Raw genomic sequence first — 21,496 nt, 5'->3', positions numbered from 1 at the left:
TTGTGTCCGCCACAATATAACAAAACAAATATCATGAAACATTTACATTTTGTAGTTCATTGTATAATTTAAATAAACATAAATGCAAATTTCGCATGTGGAAAAAGTAAGTACACCCCTACATTTATCACTACTTCAAATACCTAAAATTAGAATCAGGTGCACCAGCTCAGGTGCAAATGATTAGAACATTGTTAGAGAGGATCTTGGAGGAACCTGTCTTATTTAAACCTCAGACATTTAGTTTGGTTTGCTCTTTGTTGTTGAAGTGTGCGGTGTCACCATGCCGAGATCAAAAGAGCTCTCTGAGGCCTTCAGAAAGAAGGTTATGTCTTTTGTCTTTTGTTGAAACAATCTTTTGTTGAAAAGCCAGATTTTGCTGGATCCTTTGAGAATTTAGAAGCTTTGACGCACCAAATCGCTCCATGGAGGCCGCCATCTTGCGGATGCGGAAGTATGCATAAAAAATTGCGAAAAAGTTCAATAGGAGTTTGTTTCACCCGTCTTTTTTTGATTCACAATCTTATGTTGAAAAGCCCGATTTTGCTGGATCCTTTGAGAATTTCGAAGCTTTGACACACCAAATCGCTCCATGGAGGCCGCCATCTTGCGGATGCGGAAGTGTGCATAAAAAATTGCGAAAAAGTTCAATAGGAGTTTGTTTCACCCGTCTGTGTTTGATTCACAATCTTATGCACCTCTAATTTGTAATTAAAATACTTTTTTAGACCAACCTCGTTCCCCGGGCCCACACGGGCCCTGGTTATCTTCAACGAAAATCGTCACCAAACACCGGAACCAATGAGATTCGAGCACTTGAAAAAATATTTCAAAAAAGCTTATTACCGGGTCTCGGAGGCTGAAAACGGCGTCAAATATTCTAAAATTGACGAAGAATTATTTTTTAGAAATCTTGCGGCCGTAGGGGATAGTTTTTCACGGCCGGAAATATCCGAAGTTGAGACGGAATTCACCGAATTAATCAAGAAGGCCATTTTATAAATTTTAATCTCATCCAGAATGCAAATGGTGTCATTTTGAACAAGGTACGGTACCTACTACACCAACCTACTACCCACTACCCCTCCTAATGATGCCATAGTGATGGGTAAAATAGTGGCAAGAGGCTTTGGCTTCGCCGGCTCATTGCGGCTTTGCAGTCGGTACTAGTAGGAATATCTGACTGATTGCAACACATGCTTTCAAAATTCTCTTCGCGGGCCCCGACAGAAGTAAGAACAAGGAATCGTTGAGCACGAACTGATACTGGGCTCGCGTCAGACCGACGTACAGAAGATTAAATTCATTCAAAAAGAACCCGGACAACGCCGGGTGCATTCAGCTAGTTGTAAATATATTTAACAAACATCTCATCATCCGCACCACGAGCTTTAGTTCTCCTCACGAATATGTTCAAAAACCCGAAACCTCCACAACACTTACCTCACTCACAACTCCCTTTGTAAAATGTTTCTTTCACCGCGCGGGCCCCAAAACCGGATCCACGCCTGATCCAAACTCGACTCTTCTTCTTCTTCTTCGGCTCAAAACTATTGACATTATTTCTCTCGAACGATATCTCACCTCCGCTGCTGTGTATTGTTTTTCCAGCTTAAAAATGGTTCTATACAAAAATATCCATTGCTGAAAAACCGAGGATATAGAAGGTTCGACAAGCCGGACTAAAATATACACCACGTTGGTATATTTTTCAGAGATCAACATTAATAAACGGTTGTTGTTGTTTATCCATTTTGAGGCACGGTTGTGACAACACGCCTTTCTGAGTGTTTTCTACTTTTTTACCTCATGGAATATAATAATTCCTCTTGTGACCGATGGAAAATGACCAATTATTCTAATTAAAAACAATGCCGCGGTTGCAAAAAATTTATTGTCCTTCAGGAAAGATTTTAAATAATGAACACTGTGAATCTTTTACAAAAGATTTCCTTTCGTGCTATTACATATAGGAGAGGGGGGGAGGGGAATGGGAGAGAAGAGGAAGGGGCAAGAGGGAAGGGGGAGGAAGGGGCAAGAGGGAAGGGGGAGGAAGGGGCAAGAGGGAAGGGGGAGGAAGGGGCAAGAGGGAAGGGGGAGGAAGGGGCAAGAGGGAAGGGGGGGAAGGGGCAAGAGGGAAGGGGGGGAAGGGGAAAGGGGGGAAGGGGCAAGAGGGAAGGGGTAGGAAAGGGCAAGAGGGAAGGGGGAGGAAAGGGCAAGAGGGAAGGGGGAGGAAAGGGCAAGAGGGAAGGGGGAGGAAAGGGCAAGAGGGAAGGGGGGGAAGGGGCAAGAGGGAAGGGGGGTGGGGGGGAGAAAGGGGACGAGGGAGGGGAGAAAAGGGGGAGGGAGGGGAGAAACGGGGGGAGGGGGAGGGGGAGAAAAGGGGGGAGGGAGGGGGAGAAAAGGGGGGAGGGAGGGGAGAAAAGGGGGGAGGGGTGGGAGAAAAGGGGGGAGAGAGGGGAGAAAAGGGGGGAGGCAGGGGAGAAAAGGGGGAGGGAGGGGAGAAAAGGGGGGAGGGAGGGGATAAAAGGGGGAGGAAGGGGAGAAAAGGGGGGAGGGTGAGAGAAGGGGGGAGGGGAAGACAGAAGAGGGGAGGGAGAGAGAAGGGGGAAGGGGGTCTATGAAGGGGTAAGGGGGGCAAATAAGGGGAAGGGGGGGAAAGAAGGGGGAAGGGGAGGGAGAGAAGGGGGAGGGAGAGGTGGAGAGAAAGATCGATTTACGTGGAAGTGACGGGTTGTATTTGTATAATGAAATCAGATCGCACAAAAAGGGGAGGGTGTGGCGGACACATGGGGCAATAATTCCGCGCACCAGAAGGTGGCGCGAGCACCCAGGCGGGGACCGATGGCACATGCCCCGCCCTTCGACCGAGCAGCCACGCCCGAGGACTAGGCGTGGCCTCGGCACATATATGCGGGCTCTAAGCTCGAGCCCGCCAAGTGCTGCAGTTTCGAGCTTTCGCAATAAAGACTCTTTTGGTTTAACAACGCGTTGTGGCCTACCTCTTTGGCAAGCAAGTTGTGTGCGCAGCACCACACTTCACTGGTGACCCCGATTGGTTCAGCCGTTTCTGACCACCGAACGCGCCATGGCCAACAACGCCGTCACGGTCAAACTCCCAGAGTTTTGGGAAGCACAGGCCGATGTGTGGTTCGTGCAGGCCGAAGCACAATTTCAGCTTCGAGGCATAACGGCGGACGAGACCCGTTACTACCACGTGGTCGCCGCCCTCGGGCCCGGCACTGCCACCCGAGTCGTGTCCATCCTGCGGCACCCGCCAGCCGACCACAACTACGGGGCACTCAAACATCTCCTCATCGCCACGTTCGGCCTCACGGAGATCGAACGGGCCGACCGCCTCCTGGACCTTCCCGAACTCGGCGACACACGACCAACCGTGCGGATGGATCATATGCTGTCGCTGCTGGGTGACCAAGCCCCGGATTTCTTATTCCGGGTGCTTTTCCTATGCCAGCTACCTCTACAGGTACGCCTCGCGCTGGCCGGTTCCAACATAAGGGAACCCCGCGCCCTGGCCGTAGAGGCCGACAAGTTCTTCGCGGCTTGCGACACGCGGTTGAGTTACGGTGCTGCAGTCGTGGTTCCCGAGGCAGATGCTACAGCGTCCCTCGTGGCCGCTGCCGTGCCACGCCCACCACCACAGCCGCCGAGAAAACCGCGGCCGCTGAAGCCCCCGCCACCGCAAGCCTGGTGCTCTTACCACGCCAGGTTCGGCCACAAGGCTAGGAAGTGTTGCCCGCCGTGCTCGTTTGACAAGTCGGGAAACGACCAGGCCGGCGCTCGGTAGCGGCCCTGAGCGTCGGCCGTTCCGGCAGCCTCCTATTCATCACGGACACCTTGTCCTGGCGCCGTTTCCTCTGCGATACAGGAGCACAGGTAAGCGTCATCCCCGCCTACACGTCCGACAAGCGAACCGCGGGCCGGGGCCCCACATTGCTTACCGCCAACGGTACACCCATCCGCACGTTCGGGAAGCGTTGCCTCTCCCTGCGGTTTGGAGGGCAGCGCTTTCAATGGTCGTTCGTGACCGCCAGCGTGCCCATGGCATTGCTCGGTGCGGACTTCCTATGTGCGAATGGGTTGTTGGTCGACGTAAAGCGCAGACGGCTCGTCCAGGCCGAAACCTTTAGCTCGCTCGCTTGTTCGCTGAGCAGCTCGTTGAGCGGCTCACTGAGCGGCTAACCAAGCGGCTTGCCAAGCGGTTTGCTGGAGGGTTCCGTCCCGGCGAGTTTAGTTTGCACGCTTCCGGCAGTAGGCGACTTTACCCCCCTCCTCGCCAGTTTCCCGGCCCTCACGCAGCCCACCTTTTCAGCGGTGGCTGTTAAACACGGGGTGGAGCATCACATCTCCACGGTCGGGCCGCCGGTCTATGCCCGGGCATGCCGACTCGAGCCCACGAAGCTCGCGGTGGCGAAAGCCGAGTTTGCCACGCTGGAGCGGCTGGGGATCGTGCGGCGCTCCAACAGTGCTTGGGCTTCCCCACTGCACATCGTGCCGAAGCCTGGCGGGGATGGCGGCCGTGCATGGACTACCGCCGGCTCAACGATGCCACCACCCCCGACCGCTACCCGGTCCCACACATTCAGGACTTTTCCGCCCGGTTGGCCAACACGACCGTGTTTTCGAAGGTGGACCTCATCCGGGGCTACCATCAGGTCCCCGTCCAACCGGACGACGTCCCGAAGACGGCCGTCGTCACCCCTTTCGGCCTCTTCGAATTTCTAAGGATGCCCTTCGGGTTGAAGAATGCGGCTCAGGCGTTCCAGCGGCTTATGGATAGCGTCTTGCGCGACTTACCTTTCCTGTTCGTCTACCTGGACGACATCTTAGTCGCGAGCGCGTCCCGGGAGGACCACCTGCTCCACCTCCACACACTGTTCGAACGCCTGGGCCAGCATGGCCTAATCATCAACCCTGCCAAGTGCCGTTTCGGTGTCACCACCATCGACTTATTGGGGCACCGCATCACCGAGCACGGGGCCGTCCCTTTACCGGCCAAGGTGGAGGCGGTCAGGGATTTACCGTGGCCCCGCACGATCAAGGGGCTCCAGGAGTTCCTGGGCATGGTAAACTTTTACCACCGCTTCATGCCCCACGTCGCCCAGCTCCTCCGCCCCTTGCACGAGGCCCTCCGGGGCAAGCCGGGCAAAGGTGACATCGCATGGTCGGAGCCGATGGCCGCGGCGTAGCGGGCGCAAAGCTGGCTCTGGACGACGCCACCATGCTGGCGCACCCGGCGCCCGATGCACCGATCGCCCTCACCACCGACGCGTTGGATTACGCGGTGGGCGCGGTGCACGAGCAATGGGTGCGTGGTGCTTGGCAACCGCTGGCGTTTTTCAGCCGGCAGCTTCGCCCACACAAACGCCGGTACAGCACCTTCGACCGCGAGTTGCTCAGACTCCACCTGGCGGTCCGACACTTCCGCCATCTGCTGGAGGGCCGCCCGTTCACGGCCTTCGTTGACCACAAGCCCCTTGTGTTCGCGATGGCCAAGGTCGCCGAGCCATGGTCGGCACAGCAGCAGCGCCACCTCTCTGCCGTGTTCGAGTACACGACGGACATCCGTCACATGGCGGGTAAGGACAACCCGGTGGCGGATTGCCTTTCCCGGTCCGTCATGCACGCGGTCCACCTCGGGGTCGACTATGCCCGGATGGCGGAGGCCCAGACCGCCGACCCCGGCGTCCAGGCCTTGCGGACCGCTGTCCCAAGCCTCCGCGTCACCGAGGTGCCATTCGACGCCGCGGGCACGGCCCTCCTATGCGACGTCTCCCTCGGCCGGCCTCGCCCCATCGTTCCTGCTGGCTGGCAGCGCCCAGTGTTCGACGCCATCCACGGCCTGTCCCACCCTGGCGCGAGGGTATCCCAGAAACTCGTCGGGGCAAAGTTCGTCTGGCATGGCCTCCGGAAGGACGTCCTCGACTGGGCCAGGACGTGCCTCGCATGCCAGCGCGCAAAGGTCTACCGCCACACCCAGGCACCATTGGCCCCGTTCACGGTGCCCGAGCGGCGGTTCGACCACGTGCACGTCGACTTGGTGGGACCTCTGCCCCCCTCGCGAGGGTTCACCCACCTCCTCACCATGGTCGACCGCACCACACGGTGGCCGGAGGCCATCCCATTGGTGGCGACGTCTGCGGCTGAGGTGGCGCAAGCCTTTATCGCCACTTGGGTTGCCCGGTGCGGTGCCCCCTCGGACAACTCGTCTGACCGCGGCCCCCAGTTCATCTCGGAGCTCTGGGCCGTGGTGGCGCAAGGGCTCGAGGTGAAACTACACCGCACCACGGCCCAGCACCCCCAGGCCAATGGCCTGTGCGAGCGCTTTCATCGCTCCATTAAGGCCACGCTCCGGGCCAGCCTCTGTGACGGCGGCTGGGTCGACAGACTCCTCTGGGTCCTGCTGGGCCTCAGGACGGCGCCCAAGGACGACCTGCGCGCGTCCTCGGCGGAGCTGGTCTTCCGGCAACCACTGCGGGTACCGGGTGAATTTATCCCCGACTCCACGGCTCCGTGGTCCGCGGCACAACAGCGCTCCGCCCTTCAGGAGCCACCCGGAGGTTCGCCCCGGTGCCAATGGCACACCACGGTTGCCCGCCTTCCCATGTCGCCCCGGAGCTTCGCACGGCAAAGTACGTGTTCATCCGGCACGACGCCCACCGGGCACCGCTACGGCCCCCGTACGACAGGCCCTTCCGCGTGTTGGAGACCGGGGACAAATTTTTCACGGTCGACATCGGCAGTGCCCCAGATCGCATTTCCGTGGACCGCCTCAAGCCGGCCCACCTCGATCCGGACCACCCCCCGCCAGCGGCTCTGCCTCCGCGTCGAGGCCGCCCCCTGGTGGTCGGACCCCCGGCACCCCCGCCAGCAGCTCTTCCTCCGTGTCGAGGCCGCCCCCTGGCGGTCGGACCCCCGGCACCCCCCTGCCCCGCCGTCCCGCCCCCCCCCCCCCAGACCGGCACCCATCGCCAGGGGGCGTTTCGGCCGGGTCATCCGGCTTCCCCGCAAACTCACCCTTCAGGTGCGCGGGAATTCTGGGGGGGCGCGTGTGGCGGACACAAGCAAGAGGACACGAATTCAGCGCACCAGCAGGTGGCGCGAACGTCCAGGCGGGGAACTGGAAGGCATGCCCCGCCTATCGACCGATCGGCCACGCCCGGGGACTAGGCGTGGCCTCGGCACATATATGCGGGCTCCAAGTTCGAGCCCGCCCAGTGCTGCAGTTTGAGCTTTCTTAATAAAGACTCTGTTGGTTATCAAACGCGTTGTGGCCTACCTCTCTGGCAAGCAAGTTGTGTGCGCAGCACCACACTTCAATACAGTGCATTCAGAAAGTATTCAGACCCCTTCACTTTTTTCACATTTTGTTATGTTGCAGCCTTATGCTGAAATCGTTTAAATTCTTTTTTTCCCTCATCAATCTACACTCAATACCCCATAATGACAAAGAGAAAACAGGATTTTAGAAAGTTTTGCAAATTTATTACAAAGAAAAAATTGAAATATCACATCCCTCACCCCTCCCACCACAAATATCACATTGGACTTCCGTTTCCGGTCCCTGGAGCAAGGAAGCGTGTTCGACCTCTGGATGGCAGCAAAAGTTAAAGTATTTTTTCCATTCGTGTATTCGTCAATTTCTACTCGTTTTTTATTGTGCATGTGTTGCAGGATGTTTTCCAGTTGTTGTTGATTTGCAATTCTTGCAAACTTTTGTATAATTTAATCCTTTTCTGTCCCACCGCGTGCGCGGCCTAGTTTATCTCGGCCCATAGGTGTTCTGCGAATTTAAGTTCTTTCCTTCGCTGTATTGCTTATTTCTTAGATTTTCTCTTCTCACCCTAAATTCCCCGAACATCGACCACTTGTCTCACGTTTTAAATCTCTTCAAAGTCTCTTCACATCTCTTCTCGTCTCGGGAAGTCACGTGACGTCACGTCTCTTCAAAGCTGTGCATGCGCGCACGCTTTCGAAGTTAATAAGTAACTTTTCACAATTGTGTTTTTGGCGTAATACCGGCTTTACCACAGGTCGAAACTTTATCTTTCTTTCGGTGTGTATGTAACTATTGCCAATAGTATTGGTGTGTCTCTAATAGTATTCTTGGTGTTGGTTTTTCATACCTGTGTACAGAATCGTCGGTACAGTTCGTGTCGCATATTCTGACGCCAAGTGTAGGACTAGTAGTAGGAGGCTACCGTGTCTAAACTTGGCTTGAGGCTTTGTTTCTGTCTCAGCGGTTTCTTCGATTGCGCTCGCAATTCCTTTCGGTCTCTATTTTTCACGTTCCATGTTCGGTCTCTGTCTCTGTTTTCATCCCAACTCAAAAAAAAAAAAAAAACCCCAAAAAATATTGTTACGGACCGCGGATAAGGATGTTGGTTTGCCGAGCGGATGGCACCGCGGCCGAACAGTTACCCCGACTAACCCGATTCCCGAACGTTGGCCGGATCGCGCCACAGGTATTCAATAGGGAAAAGACAAAGGCGACACGGATGTGAAGAAGAAGAAGAAGAAGCCAAAAAGGTTTGAAATACTACTAAATTTATTCTTACTATTTACACGCTCAAAGTAACCAAGGAGAAGGAAGGATAATAAAATAATATACAGAAGAATTAGAGACACAGTGCAATTATTAACTAATACAAGCTTAATTAATACCCAGGGACAAGACACACAGAACAAACTCACGTACACAAAAGGATGGAAAGGCAGGAGGTGGATGGCTGGAGGGAGAGGAAGGTCCACGGGTACTGCAGCATAAATCGGCGCGTTTAGCAGCCGCCGTTCCTCTCTCGATCGGCGCATTTAGCAGCCGCCGTTCCTTCGCGGCCTCGTTCGAAACTGCCGTCAAGGCCCCAAGCTGCTGTGGCTGAAGCTGCTGTGGCTGCTGCTGCTGCTGCTGCTGAAGCTGCTGCTGTTGCTGCTGAAGCTGCTGCTGTTGCTGCTGTGGCTGCTGCTGTGTGGACGTCGCGTGCTTTCTCCAGGACTCGTCTCGTCTCATCTGAGGTGGGGGCGCCTTCTGCGGGTTATATATGCCACGCCCCTGAACCTTCGCGAACCTCCTTGATGTTTCTCTCCACACCCTCTCCAAGTCCAACCCCTTGTTCGTGGTTGGTTGAGTGGGGCTGACTCACTCCTCCCCTCTATGACGCGGTGGGGACACGCCTTCGTTCCCCGACCCGAGCACATGTTCAATGGTGGTTTTGGGGCGAAATCAGCAACCCACAGCTGTAGCAAAACTGGCAAACTGCCCAGTGCAGTTGGCAATGGAGGCTTGGAGGGGATGTAGCTGGCAATTGAGGCTTGGCAATGACGCAGTTGGAAATGGAGGTTTTGGGAAGGGGAATGAAAGGGGATCTATCTTATTTCACTTGGTGCAATGGAGTGTCATCTTAATGGAAGACAAGGCCTTACCCTAATACACATAATAAAGATATAACTATCAACAAGGGGGAAATCTATGATTGGCTTACGTGATTGTTTATGACCTAATTATGGGACGCCCTTTGACCTTTATACATAACTGGAGTAAGGAAGGTCCAGAATAAAGCAATAATAATAAAAAACACAACAACAAAAACACAATCCTCATATCCACAACAATATATTCCCTTCTCTGTTCTTATCCGTTTCGTTCTTATTTGTTCGTTCGTTCTTTGACCACATTGTTCGTGATCACGTGTTCACGTCATTAAGAAATGTTTCATCTGTCCCCTGAAGAATGGTATTCTGTCATATACTATAACACCTTTTTCTTCTTGTTCTATAAAAGGATGCTTTCGACTTGCTCACCAAATCTATTCATTCCAAAAAAAATTCCATCTCTTACAGCTACAGTGCCTCTTTCATACATTCCCTAAACTCTCCAGAACTCCACCCATCCTTCAGCGTCCTCAAACGTATTTTTGACTCGAAGGTCGCAAGAAACTCATTGTGCAAGAAATGTTCGTTTCCCATTAATCATACATTTTTCAAAATCCAATCTCACCCCTCCCCTCCAAATCTTCCCCATCACCCATCCCTTTCAAATCTTCCCCCTTGCCCCTCCCCTCCAAATCTTCCCCATCACCCATCCCTTTCTGATCTCCCCCCTTGCCCCTTCCCTCCTAAACTCCCCCCACACCAATCCCTTCTGAGACCCTCCCTCACTCCTCCCCTCCAAGACTCCCCTCTCACCCCTCCTCCTCAAAGCGTCCTCCCCGCTTCTTCACCCTTCCAACTCTCACCTTCATCTCCCTCAACCTTCTGCCTCACTCTTCCCCCTCCTCAAACAACACCTCACTGCGCCTCACCCAATCACCATCAAACCTTTTGTCCACCCCATTCTTCCCTTTCTCCAAGCTGTTCTGAAATCTCTGACACACCTTCAACAGCTCTCCCTACCTCTTCCTCCTCTTCCACATCATACCCTACCGCTCCCCCCCCCCCCCTGTTCTGTATCCGATGCTCCCCCTTCCTCTTCTTTAACAGTATGGACCTCAAACATCCGGGGCCTTCGCTCAAACTTGACTGATCTCTCCATACAGGTTGCTTCTGACAAACCAGACGTGATCTGCTTAACAGAAACTTTCCTCCTTCATGATGTCTCTGATTCCTTGGTATCTCTCCCAGGTTACTCCCTCCTCCGGTATGATAGACCTGAGCCTCGTCCTGGAGGGGGGGTTGCTATCTTTATAAAAAAACTCTCTTCCTCACTCGCCCTGCAATGCCCTTTCTCCACCTCACCCCCAGGAATACCTTTGGCTACGGCTTCCCCTTCGCTCCCACCTTTTGTTCATATGTGTGTTGTACCGTCCACCAAACAGTGATGACTCCATCTACATCTCGCTGTCTGATAACATGGACCAACTTCTATCTACCCATCCCAACTCTCTCTTCCTCATATGTGGTGATTTCAATTGTCACCATGCCAGTTGGCTGGGTGTGGGTACCTCTCTCACCAGCCATGGCTCTTCAGCAAAGGACTTCTGTGACTCACTGGGACTGACACAATCTGTCAATTTCCCAACCCGGATCTCAATCAACGGAGCATCTTCTCTTATGGACTTGGTTATGACTAACCTCCCTGAAAATGTCTGCTGCTCTTCTTCTGCTCCAATTGGCTCATCTGATCATGTGCTTGTTAAAGTGGACATCTCTCTGACCATTCTCAGAGAGCCTCCTCAGCGTCGACGAGTCTGGCATTTCACTCAGGCCAACTGGCATGGTCTTCAAGCAGCCATCAATCATCTGGACTGGTCTCCCATCTCTACCGCCTCTCACATCAACTCATCCTGGGAATTCTTCCAAAGTAAACTGCTCTCTCTTATGCACAGATTTATCCCATCCCATCTTCAGTTGTCATACCCTTCCTCCCATCCATGGTACACGGAATTTTGTGGTGAGGCTATTGCCCAGAAACAACTTGCTTTCGTCTCCTGGAAAGCAAATCCAACGGAAGGAAATCTCATTTCCTTTCACAAAACCCGAAACAAGTGTGTGTCTACCCTCAGGAGAGCCAGGAAACAATATCTCTCCGTTCTCAGGACAGAACTCTCTTATCTGTCTCCCTCTTCCAAATCCTGGTGGCATCTGGTCAAATCTGTTTCTGGTGTTTGTTCCCCCTCCATCCCCTCCCTCACCTCAAACGGCCACACGGCTGACTCCGCGCGTGAAAAAGCTTAATGCCTCAACTCTGTGTTTGCCTCTAAATCTTGTGTCCCAAACCCATCCCTCTCTGTACCCACCGTACCCAGACATACCTAGCTGCTCCTGGACTCTGTGTCCTTTCCTCCTGACAAGGTGGAAAAGTTTCTGTCAACCCTCGACTCTGATTCTGCAACTGGACCTGACGGCATCAGCCCACGGGTCCTAAAATCTTGTTCTTCCGCTCTTTCACTCCCTCTCTCTGTTCTCTTCACACTCTCTTTTGCTCAAGGTCATCTGCCATCTGCTTGGAAATCTGCCAACTACAGACAGAAAATTTGCACAAAAATGGTGCAAAAACAGATCCCAGCAACTACAGACCAATCAGCCTTCTCTCAATTATCAGTAAAGTCATGGAATCCATCATTGCTTCAGATATGAAATCTTTCCTCTTCTCCAATGGCTTGATCTCTGATCATCAATTTGGTTTCTGACCTGGTCACTCTACTCTGGACATGCTGCTACTGCTTTCTCAGCAATGGATGGAGGTCCTCAATGCCAAACAGGAAATTAGAGCTGTCTCCCTTGACATATCACGTGCCTTCGATACGGTCTGGCACCCCGCTCTGCTCACCAAACTCTCCTCTGTTGGTATCCATGGAAATCTCCACGCATGGCTGGCGGACTTCCTCTCTAGTCGTAGTCAACGTGTGGCCCTGAATGGGTTTCTCTAATCTCCTCTTCCTGTTCAGGCTGGAGTTCCCCAAGGCAGTGTTCTGGGCCCTGTGCTTTTTCTGGTCTTCATCAATGATCTCTCCGACTCTCTTGAAAATCCTCTCTATCTCTTTGCTGATGACTCTACTCTCTGTCGCTCCATTCTTCATCCCTCAGATCGGCAGTCTGCAGCCTCCTCACTCTCTGCAGACCTGGACAAAATCGCAGACTGGGCAAACAAGTGGAACATGTCTTTCAATCCTGACAAATCTCACACTCTTACGATGTCTCTCCGAAAAGACCGACTGGACAACCCTCCCATCTACTTTCTGAATAATCCTCTCCAAGAAGTTCTGTCACTCAAACTTTTGGGTCTCACTATCTGCCATGATCTTTCCTGGGAAAACCACATTTCAAATCTGGCCTCCAAAGCCAGTCGCCGACTGGGCATCCTCTGTCGTGCGAAGTCCTTCTTTGGCACACCTGAGCTCCTCACCACGTACAAGGCTTTCATCCGCAGCTCAATGGAATACTGCTCTCCCCTCTGGGCTGGTGCTCCTGCCTCACACCTAGCTCGTCTTCACGCTGTTGAAAGCAAAGCATTCAGAATCATTGGAATCTCCCGCGATGAAGCTAACTCCAAGGGCCTCTCACTCACTCACCGCAGGCAGGTTGGTGGTCTTTCCGTCTTCTACCGACTCCACTCTGGCCTTGCCCCCCCCAGCTCTCTCTGGGCTCTGTCCCGCAAATATTCCTACAGGTCGCACAAGATCTGCCTGCAACCCTCTTATGGTTAAACTGCCAAAATCAAGACTCTCTGCTCACCTTCACTCCTTCATTCCTCTTTTCTCCCGCCTCTGGAACAAACTCCCTCACTCTCTTATATCCCACTCCACCCTCCAGGTCTTTAAAACAGCTGTTCACCACCATCTCTTATCTTCCCCCATCCAAAACCTTGATCTTTTCTATCCCCGATAATTTCACCCCAAATACTCTTTTTGAAATACCAACTTCTGTCCTGGAAGTCCTTGGTGTCCTTGTGTTTTATACTTCTCCAACCCCCCCCCCCCCTCCCACGCCTCCTCTCCCCAAGCCCTCTCCCTCCCACACATCTCCCTGCTCTTAAATGTTGTGTGCGCTCAAGTGTTTATGTGCTTCCCATTCTCTTGTCTTCCGCTCCCTCTTTTTATATATTGTGTTTGTCTGGTTGATTTGTTCGTGAAGTAAATGTCAGCTCTTTCACGAGCCTCGATACAGTATACAAAAAAAAAAAAAAAAAAATTGACATAAGTATTCATACCCTTTGCGATGACACTTGAAATTTAGCTCAAGTGCCTCCCATTTCTCTTGATCATCTTTGAGATGTTTCTACACCTTGATTGGAGTCCACCTGTGGTAAATTCAATTGATTGGACATGATTTGGAAAGGCACACACCTGTCTATATAAGGTCTCACAGCTGACAATGCATATCAGTGCAAAAACCAAGCCATGAGGTCAATGGTACTGCCTGCAGAGCTCAGAGACAGGATTGTGTCGAGGCACAGATTTGGGGAAGCCGTCAAAAATTTTTAATTCTGCTGCATTGAAGGTTCTCAAGAGCACAGTGGCCTCCATCATCCTTAAATGGAAGAAGTTTGGAACAACCAGGACTCTTCCTCGAGCTGGCCGTCCGGCCAAACTGAGCAATTGGGGGAGAAGGGCCTTGGTAAGAGAGGTGACCAAGAACCCGATGGTCACTCTGGCTGAGCTCCAGAGATCCTGTGTGGAGATGGGAGAAACTTCCAGAAGGACAAACATCACTGCAAAACTCCACCGATCTGGGCTTTATGGCAGAGTGGCCAGACGGAAGCCTCTCCTCAGTGAAAGACTCATGAAAGCCCGTTTGGGGTTTGCAAAAAAGCACCTAAAGGACTCTCAGACTGTGAGAAACAAGATTCTGTGGTCTGATGAAACCAAGATTGAACTGTTTGGCTTCCGTCTGGCCACTCTGCCATGAAGCCCAGATCGGTGGAGTTTTGCAGTGATGTTTGTCCTTCTGGAAGTTTCTCCCATCTCCACACAGGATCTCTGGAGCTCAGCCAGAGTGACCATCGGGTTCTTGGTCACCTCTCTTACCAAGGCCCTTCTCCCCCAATTGCTCAGTTTGGCCGGATGGCCAGCTCCAGGAAGAGTCCTGGTTGTTCCAAACTTCTTCCATTTAAGGATTATGGAGGCCACTGTGCTCTTGGGAACCTTCAATGCAGCAGAATTAATTTTTTTTGACGGCTTCCCCAAATCTGTGCCTCGACACAATCCTGTCTCTGAGCTCTGCAGGCAGTTCCTTCGACCTCATGGCTTGGTTTTTGCTCTGATATGCATTGTCAGCTGTGAGACCTTATATAGACAGGTGTGTGCCTTTCCAAATCATGTCCAATCAATTGAATTTACCACAGGTGGATTCCAATCAAGGTGTAGAAACATCTCAAAGATGATCAAGAGAAATGGGAGGCACCTGAGCTAAATTTCAAGTGTCATCGCAAAGGGTATGAATACTTATGTAAATGCGATATTTCAGTTTTTTCTTTGTAATAAATTTGCAAAACTTTCTAAAATCCTGTTTTCTCTTTGTGATTATGGGGTATTGAGTGTAGATTGAGGGAAAAATGAATTTAAACGATTTCAGCATAAGGCTGCAACATAACAAAATGTGAAAAAGTGAAGGGGTCTGAATACTTTCTGAATGCACTGTATGTGGGTTAAAGAAAAAGATTATGAAAGAGTTTTACAAAACATCGTTATCTCTTCTCAAAGGGGGTTAGAGAAAGCAGAAGTTGGGTATTATTTTGATGTTGATTTAAAATATCCAGAATAACTCCACAACAAACACAAAGACCTGCCCTATGCCCCTGATAAAGAAAAACCTAGAAAAGAATGGCTCAGCGGTTATCAACAATCATTTTTTACTAAAGGAAAACCTACAGACAAACGACTTACTACATTACATGAGAAACAAAATTATTGTTATGAATTTGGTAGAGCAACATCTAGAGCTAGGTAGATCTGAATAGGTAGGTATTCGGCTGTCGTGACAGGAACTCTACATGTAATAAGTTCTTGATGTTTAGGCGTTTGTCGGGGGAAGATGTATGATTGTGGATCTACCTGGAGGTTCGAGTGTTAAATAGTGAGGGATTAAAGGTAACGCCCCTGTGAGTTTCACCTAGTAGTCAAACCTTTGTCCATTATGGCACTGCAAACCACATAAACATTAGTTAGGTCCTTAGCGCAACATTAAATAATTCCTTTCCCTGACAATGACTTCGGAACAAATGGACGGGAAACCAGGCCAACAAAAAAACACCGCCACAATTGGCCGCCACCGTTTACACCTCCAAGGCCTACAAACCTCGCCTGGCACGTGTTATAAGACAAGGACCGCGGGGTCGGGGATGGGAGCGTGGAGCGATGCCGCAGAGGGCGTGACCTGGGCGAGCCGGCGAGTTGGGAGGCTATTATTGGCTGAGGAGTGCGCGAATGTGACGAAAACGGCGAGAGATAGATTCGACGGTCGGACGCCATTTTAGGAAGAGTTCGTTGGAGTTGGCAGTTGGCACTGAACAGTTGGACTTGGCTGCCAGCACTCCCGAAGAGAGTCGAGTCGAGTCAAGTGGAGTTCGTTTGCTTTGTGCAGCCCTGCGTTGGACCGTTGGAGCAAAGGAGCTCGTGGTGTGGGTGGGCCGTCGAACCGACGAGGCCTGGTGGCGCTTGGAGGCGGACGGAGAGGGCCGCGGGGCCGTGGAACTTGGAGTGAGGCGTGCCGCGGGACGAAAGGAGCCGGGTGTTGGACGGCGGTCACCAAGACGACAAGGACGAGATAAGGCCGTACCCGCGAATACACTTTGCATAAAACTAAAAGACGTGTTATTTTCGTATTCACCTCCCTCGTATCGTGTTTGATATCTGTTGTGTGTGGGATCCCAATTTAGGCTTATTCGAGTTATTAGTATTACCGGCGCGGGCTTTTTCACTGTCTTTACTTATAAATAATAAATCCTTATATTATTTTCTGTATATATCTGAACGCAGTTTTCCTGGGTGTTTCATTTTAATAGATAGGGCTGCGGAGCTTGCTGTGTCTGCCCTTCCGCGCGTTTAACTTTGTGTTGAGGTTGAATCCGCCATTGAGTTTTCGCCTCGGGAGTGTAAAGTCTCGCAATCGGCCATCCGTAACTGTGGTGTTAATCACAGTTGCGTAACATTATGTTTGACATCAAAGGAATTTCAGACAATATTTGGCTGCTGGTTTGAGAGTAAAGAAGATTCATGGAGTTCTACCATTTCGACAAAGTCATTGGTTGAAAACATTTTGTTCCGTTTATGGGGTGTACGCAATTGAATACCTTAGTCCTGGTTGATTGTGTAGGGTAATGTGCTCCGTATGTCGCGTAGACACCTTCCTGTAACTAAGTAGGGCCGGATGTCTCATAAGTGTATATTTGTCTCCATGTGAGGGTTGGAGCGATGCTATTTAGTTCGGGTATAAGGTAACTTTTCCTGTATGTAGTTGCCTCTGTGGTTTTTCCTTCGTTCCTTATGACACACGCAACACCAGCCATGCGATCCGCACCAACACTAAATAACATAACCGCCGACCGGAACCGGACATTCGAACACTGCCACTGACGCCACCAGCCGAGTCATTGCAAGGGACAGCAAGAAGTGCTGTGAGGCCCTGCCCCCAAAGGTGATGATTGGTCAGGGCCATAGAGTGATGCGATGGCACTCGTTGATTGGTGCGCGCGTGACGTCATGATAGAACATTCCAGGACCACGGACAAAAAAGCAAAGCTGCCGCAATCTTTCTCTCTCTCGTTCTGGGCTTGGTCACAGGCGGTCGCAGTTTGTGCTCTCTCCATGCTGGCCTTCACTGCGAGCAGTCGCATTTCCTATCCCTCTGTTCCGGGTTGCGGAAAGGGCAGACGCATCCTTCTCTTCTTCTCTCTCTCCTTGGTGTTGGCTCGTGGCGGTGACGCTTGGTGCCGTGTGCGCCTGGGAAGAACGTCGGGGCTCAGTGCGGCCGAGCAGGTGGGATGAGGAAGAAGCAAGGGCCTGTTCACTTCACGTCGGCAGCTGGTGGGAACGCAACTTCGCGCCAAGGCGTGTTTTCCCGCCCAGGGACACGGGACCTGTGACGGCTGCGGACAGTCAAGGATGCCAGGCGGAGTAACAGGCAAACGCGCCACACACATTTTTACCTTCGTTTATTTCTCCCTGTGTCTGTATATGAGTCTTTTGGAGGATCCTCATTTAGGAATCTGATTTTAACGCGCATTCTTTGTTATCCTGGCATTAATTTTATTAAACTCATTATTTGTTACATTTTAAATTCCTTGTCCTGTCCCGTTTATTTGTTGGTGGTTCGGAAAAAACCCCTGCTGCGCCCATCCGTCCAGGTAAGCTCTCGCTGACCTCCACTACCCCTACGTGTGTCACAACCGCCATCATTGAGTATACCCCTCCGAGTTAAAGCTCGGTTGACCATCCGTCACCCAGGGGTGTTAATCCTGGGGATGCTACAATATATTGATTGAAATACAAAGCTAAGACCAGAGGCAAAGACAGATTTTGAGAAGGACTTTTATAAATTGATACACAATTCTGTGTTTGGAAAGACAATGGAGAATGTTAGAAACACAAAATACAAGACTTGCTACATCTTGGAAGCAAGCATCTAAATTAATTAATAGATGCAGTTTTCAAAGAATAGAGGTGTTTTCAGAAAGTTTTTGTGCTATCCATTTGGTTAAAGAAAGTATTGAAATGGATAAACCTATTTATATAGGAACATCAATTCTTGACCTATCAAAATTATTAATGTATGATTACTTTTACAATAATTTGAAGAGGAGATATGTGGATGATATTAATCTCCTATATATGGATACAGACAGCTTTATTTTGAAAATCAATACAGAGGATATTTATAAGGATATGTCTCAAACTATTGATTCATTTGATACAAGCAATTATAAATCAGATAATAAACTAATCTCTACAAAGAATAAAAAGGATATTGGAAAGTTTAAAGATGAATTGGGTGGAAAGATAATGACTGAATTTGTGGGATTGAGAGCAAAGGCTTATTCTTATAAATATATTGATAATAATATTGAAAAGAGTGATAAAAGTTAAAGGGGGTAAAGAAAAATGTAATCAAAGAAAAAGAAACTTTGAACATTATTACAACCGTTTAACCTTTAAGAAAGAAGAGTATAGAAAAATGAATACAATAAGAAGTTATAAACATCAATTATATACAGAGGAGGTAAATAAGAAGGCATTGGGGGCTTTTGATGATAAGAAGTTTATTTTAGACAATGGAATTGATAGTATGCCTTATAGATATATGCATTAAGATAAGTGATAAGATAATATAAGTGTTAAGATAAACATAAGAATTCAGATAAACATAAGAGTTAACATATACATAAGTGTTAAGATATTTAAAAGAGAAGCATAAGTGTGAAGATATTGTTACAGTTTTGGAATAAAGGATAATCCCCCTCGTAGGTAGATGCACCACAACATGAAGCCTCGCGATTGTTCAGTTATTTCTTAGTGAATGTAAGCGTAGTCCTTTCCTGTGTTAGTTTTGCGTTGAGCAGGCCCATGAGTAGGGCGGTCAATTGTGCTGGCATGCCACGTGGCAGGCCTGAACAAGTCTAGCGAGGCCGAAGGGAGGAGCTGCAGGAGGGAGTGGCCAGTAAGCAACGAGCCGCCAATCAGGGCTCGAGGGGAGTGGCTAACCACGACGATGAGAGGTGGGGTTTGGAACATTCGAGTAAGGCCGGGGCGGAGCCAAAAAACCCTGCTCCGAGCCCCCCACCTCAGTTCAGTTGAGTCGGAGCCCCTGTGAGAGTGAGTTGGAGTTTGGGTTGAGGCATTGATTGAGTCAGAGAGAGAGAACGTGCAAGAGAACGAGTCAATTGCATTGCCGGTTATCGAGATTGTACACAAACTTGCCCCGTGCCCCGTGCCCTGCGCTCTGCACTGTATTAATCGCGCGCTTGGGAAGACGACCCGTTTCGGGCCACAGACGCGCGATCTCCTCCTGCCTGCCTTCTCCTGCATACGTGCCGTGACCGCCAGAGAGCCACGCCGGGCGAGCTGCCCCGGAGCGACCGATGGCAAAGCGCGTTTGGCGTGTGGACTTCTTCTCTTCTTCTCCCCGTGTGCGTGAGTGGGCCCTGTGTCTGGGCACACGTTAACATTGATTAAGTGCCTGCTCTGTGTCTCTGCGAATCATTGTAAATAATAATAAATTGTGTTATTTCTTTTATTTGACCGTTCCCGTCCCTTCCATTGATTGGCCTCGCATGGTACGACTAGAACCGCTCGAATCGGGTTCCATAAAAGTAACGGCACGAGTCACGTGATACGCATACCGCTCGGGCGTACTTGATTAAGCGTGGCTTTTGCGAGGTTCGGTCCCCGCTTTCGTGGCAGCGTGGGTTAAAGGTACGTGCGACGTTGACCCGATACCCTTTTTCACGCTTGCTCCGGAAGTGGTGATTTGGCCTCGTGGACACGAAGACCCAAGGGGGAAAAAGGGGTTTAATCCCCCCTTTGTAACGGGAACGGGCTTTGGGAGATCCGCAACAATATACTGAAGAATTATTATTTTTTTTAGGTTGGGGGGTTTAACGGGCTACCGCTGCCTTTTTACTGGTATATAAATGACAGTACCAAGCAATAACCAAACCAAATAGTGGAGAAAATCACAGCGTTGGTAGAAAAATGGAAAATGATTGTGAGATATCACGATTGTGAGAAATAGCAATTAAGTCTTCTTGAAGAAATCACTAAAACAACAGTAGATAAAACAAATAAGCGGATAAATTTAAATACCAACATACATTCTGAGTATTGCGCTGCAATACATGTCCCCTACCGGCAGTCTGTCGTCCGGAAAACTGTTGGGGAAATTACCAAAGTTCAAAGTGCCATAACTTTGTCAAAAATGATCGACACGTCGTGAAGTTCGAATTTGATGTGTAAATTATCATGAGGAAACCATGTACCAAGTTTGAAATCATTAGCTTTAAGAGTTTAGAAAAAAAGTTGGGAAAACTGTTCTTTGCGTGACGGACTGACAGACGGACAGACTGACAGATGCAGGGACGGAGTGCAAACCTATAGTCCCCTCCGGTGTACACCGGTAGGGGACTAATAAGAGAGGTTTATCATTTCATCTTTGCCCAACAAAGATACTTAAACCAAGAACCAGGTTCAAACATACTATTTATCAATATTCTCGATGGTGATGAGTTCACCAAGAAAATTAAGTTATTTCCTAAAATAGAACATAAATAAATATTGGTTGGCTCTCTATATGAGTTCAAAGAAAATATGGTGTTTTTGAATCAAAAAAGGTTTTTTTTTTTCTATGCAGAATCGAGGCTCGTGGAAGAGCTAACACATTGAACATGAAAACATGCATAGACACATAAAACATACAATGAATGGCGCGGGAGAGGGAGAAGAAGCACACAAGCACAACAGCGGAGAACAAGGACGTCGGTAGATTCGTGGAAGGGGGAGGGGTGGGGAGGAGGGAGGGGTACACTCCAGGAGGGAGGGGTATAAAGCAAATGAACACGACGAGGAATTTCACTCCTAGGAATTTCAGCTAAGAAGTTGGGGATTGAAAGAGGCGGATTTGAGATGTTTTAACGGGGGTAGAAAAGATCAAGGTTTTGGATGGGGGAAGACAAGAGATGGTGGTGAACAGCTGTTTCAAAGATCTGGAGGGAGGAGAGGGATTGAAGAGAGTGAGGGTCCTACAGGAATATTTGGGGGACAGAGCACAGATCGAGATGGGGGAGCTAGGCCAGAGAGGAGTCGGCACCTCTCCCTCCGCACCTCTCCCCTCCCCCCACCCCTCCATCTCTCCCCCCCCCCCGCACCTCCCCCCTCTCCCCCACCCCTCCCCCTCTCCCCCCCGCACCTCCCCCCTATCCCCCACCCCTCCCTCTCCCCCCCCCCCGCACCTCACCCTCTCCCCCCCACCCTCCCTCCTCCTCCACCCCTCCCTCCTCCTCCACCCCACCCCTCCCTACCCCTCCCCCCCTAGAGTACCTACATAAAGA

General features: G+C 50.5%; 1 protein-coding gene across 2 annotated transcripts in view; it reads right to left on the bottom strand.

Annotated features, from left to right (window-relative positions):
- LOC137416384 (uncharacterized) overlaps nucleotides 1-1,706 on the bottom strand; it is a 253,620-nt gene extending 251,914 nt beyond the window's left edge. Inside the window, exon 1 of one of the 2 annotated variants that reach the window (XM_078778400.1) lies at nucleotides 1,444-1,706. The gene's annotated coding sequence lies outside the window, so the exon portion shown is untranslated. The remainder of the gene's footprint in view (nucleotides 1-1,443) is intronic. The other variant, XM_078778401.1, reaches the window with a different exon arrangement.
- Between the last annotated feature and the right edge of the window lie 19,790 nt (nucleotides 1,707-21,496).

Source organism: Myxine glutinosa, chromosome 5 (assembly GCF_964187855.1).
Source record: "Myxine glutinosa chromosome 5, kmMyxGlut1.1, whole genome shotgun sequence".
Lineage (NCBI taxonomy): Eukaryota > Metazoa > Chordata > Myxini > Myxiniformes > Myxinidae > Myxine > Myxine glutinosa.
The sequence above is the reverse complement of the archived record's forward strand: the minus strand, read 5'-3'. Positions and strand labels throughout refer to the sequence as shown.